Source organism: Hipposideros armiger, unplaced genomic scaffold (genome assembly GCF_001890085.2).
Source record: "Hipposideros armiger isolate ML-2016 unplaced genomic scaffold, ASM189008v1 scaffold_94, whole genome shotgun sequence".
Lineage (NCBI taxonomy): Eukaryota > Metazoa > Chordata > Mammalia > Chiroptera > Hipposideridae > Hipposideros > Hipposideros armiger.
Genome location: NW_017731444.1, coordinates 2,701,242 through 2,703,973, shown reverse-complemented (window position 1 = coordinate 2,703,973; position 2,732 = coordinate 2,701,242). Strand labels below are relative to the sequence as shown.

Here is a 2,732-nt window from a genome sequence, read left to right as displayed (position 1 = left end):
CTAGAGAGCTGGTCCCTGTGGGTCTGGAACTAGGGAAACAAAGTTGACTCCAGCCACCTCCCATCCAACCTCTGCCTGAGCAGTTATTCTTTTGACATCATTTTTTCCCCAGACATCAAGACCTAAAAGGGGTTTCCACTGAAAGGTGTTGGATCCCTGGGGCTGCCCAGGGATGCTTTACCAAACAGCAAGGGCCACCAAGGCCCGCCAGACCTGGGGTGCCAGTCCTGTGATAGGCACCTCCCCCTCTCTATGCCTCCATTGTGTCCATTCTTTTTATTGAGCACCTAGGATGTGCCACACACTCACTGTTCTAAGCATTTTACTAACTTCTTTAATCCAAACAACAACTCTGTGAAGTGAATGCTGTGCTATTTTAAGCCCATTTGATAGTGGAGGAAACTGAAGCAGGGTTTTAAGTAGCATTCCTGAGGTAGCACAGTGGGCCTGGGCAGAGGTGGGGTGCGCTCTTAGGCAGGCTGGTTCTAGGGTGCTTGCCCTTAACCACTAATTGCTGCACTGCCTTCATCAAACGAATGCTGTTAAGTTCACCTTACCTCAGGCCTCCCCAGGGCACCACACTGGTTCTTTTGAGCCAAGAGTCAGCTCCTATAAGTCCGGTTTTTTGTAAAGCTTCTGGGCTGCTTTCCCATAGCTGGGCCTCAGGCGGTCCCTTAGTAGAACGGGTTGACTAGAGCTCCCTGCCTGCCAAAGGTTCTCTAAAGGTTTAAAAAGCAATGGTGGGAAAGTGCTTTATAAACGGAAAGCAGCCAGGGGACAGTAATGGTTTGCTTGTTTTACCTCCTCAGCATCATCCTGAGAAGGAAGGACGTTTTTCCCATTTCACAGATGGGGGAAACAGAGGCTCAGAAAAGCAAAATGCTTTCACCAAGATGATAGGGAGAGTCGGTGGCTGGTGTCTACACTCAAACTCCAGGTGCGGGCAGGAGGGGACGGGATGGAGACGAGACACCCTTAGTGAGCCGGAGAGGTGAGCGGTGCCTCGGCCCCGCAGGGGAACCCAACCGGAAGGACGGGGCGGGGCGCCCTTGGGCTTGACCCCTGGGGGGCGGAGCGCAGAGGATGTTGCAATCCCCGACCGGAGCGCATCAGGCAGCGGCTGATTAGCTCAGGTTTACATCACCCGGGCCAAAACTGTAGCCTGGCGCCAGGCGTCCAAGAGTCACTCGCCGCGGAAGCCGCGGTGGCTCCGCACGCTTCGGGCTGGGGTGGGGGGCGGAGGGGGAAGTCGAAGCTAGAGCTCCACCGGATCCCAAGCTTAGCCGCAGCGGAGCAGGCCCCAGTCCACCAGGGGTTCCCAGGCGACTCTGAACTTGGGCGTCCGCAAGACACCGCCCCACCAGGGCAAGGTACCCGGCTGGGGGCCAGGGGCGGGAAGGTTGGAGGGGCGGCCGGCGGAGGGTGGCCCGCGAACTTCGGGGCGGCTCCGGGCTGCCGCGTGTTACATACACGCACACACACCCCTTTTAACAAACCCTGCCGTTCGGGGACGATCTGGGTCGAATGTTCCTGCAGGGACTCAGGTGACGCAGCCCCTTAGGCCTTGGGGTCGCCCAAGTGAGGCCGACTTTGGCTAGGGCGAGGGTGCACACCCCGGGCGTGTTAGCTGTGTCCCGGGGGCGGAGGGAGCCGAGGACTGAGGTGTCCGGGTGTCGGCCCCGAGAGAGGTGTGCGGTTGTCTGTGTTTTGGGGGAGTCGTGTGTGTGAGGGTCTGTGGAAGGCATTGGAGGACTGGAGGACTGTTTGTACAGTCTGTGTCACTGTGGGGGTGTGTTTGCGGGGGGTCCACGTGAGCCTGTGGGGTCTGGGTGGGGATGTGTTTCGGGACTCTGTGTCTCCGTGGACGGAAAGGGTTGCGGGGAGGACAGAGCACCTGGTGGCATGTGTTGGCTTTGTGGGGGGCACGGGCGGAGTAGGGCAGGGGTTCCCTGGCGGCGGGGGACGAGTGCAGGGCCAGTAGGAGCACGGATGCAGCGGGCGGATGCGGGACCCTGGCGCACGCGGGTCCTGGGCTGCAGGTGTGTACCTACCGGTTTGCACGTTGCATTGTGCGCGCGTGTGTTTCGTTCCCGCAAACGGTGTGTGTTGTACCTGCAGACTGGGGGAGGGGACGGGAGGGGAGGGCCCAGCCTCGCCCCTTCCCCGGCCTGGGGCTCACCCTCCTTCCCTTTGTCTCATCCCCGCCCGGTTTCCCACCGCACCTCGGTTTCCGCAGGACCTTCCGCCCCGGGACACCTGCTGCTGCCGCCGCTTCGGCTCCCAAGGGAGGAGCCTGGCGGCGGGAGTCAGGGCGAGGCCGCCGACTACCTTAGGCCCAGTGAGTGTGTGTGTATTGCGGGGGAAAGGGGGGAGGGGGCGTGTCAGACTATGTCAGACTGTGCGTGTGGCCCTGTTGCTATCAGTCCTGCAGTCGTGAGTGTGATAGTTGGGAGAGCTGTGTGTGTGTGTGTGTGTGTGTGTGTGTGTGTGCGCGCGCGTGCACGCTTGCCCGTGGAGGGAGAGGTAGGTGTGTGTCACTTGATGTGTGTGTGCCTCTTTTCCACTCTGGATGTGTGTCTCTGCTGGCTGGCTTGGACAGAGTTGTGTTTTTGAGGGGTGTGTCTGCACTGTTGTGTGAGTGTGTATTTGGTACAACCTGCCCTTTTCCCCTGGGGGGATGTCAGGGACAAACAAGAGGTAGCTATTAGGGGATGCCTCCATCCTACAGTTGA

At 59.7% G+C, this 2,732-nt stretch overlaps 1 protein-coding gene across 1 annotated transcript in view; it reads left to right on the top strand.

Annotated features, from left to right (window-relative positions):
- The first annotated feature begins 1,111 nt into the window (after nucleotides 1-1,111).
- TRIB3 (tribbles pseudokinase 3) overlaps nucleotides 1,112-2,732 on the top strand; it is a 14,693-nt gene continuing 13,072 nt past the window's right edge. Inside the window, exon 1 of the mRNA XM_019645656.1 lies at nucleotides 1,112-1,370. The gene's annotated coding sequence lies outside the window, so the exon portion shown is untranslated. The remainder of the gene's footprint in view (nucleotides 1,371-2,732) is intronic.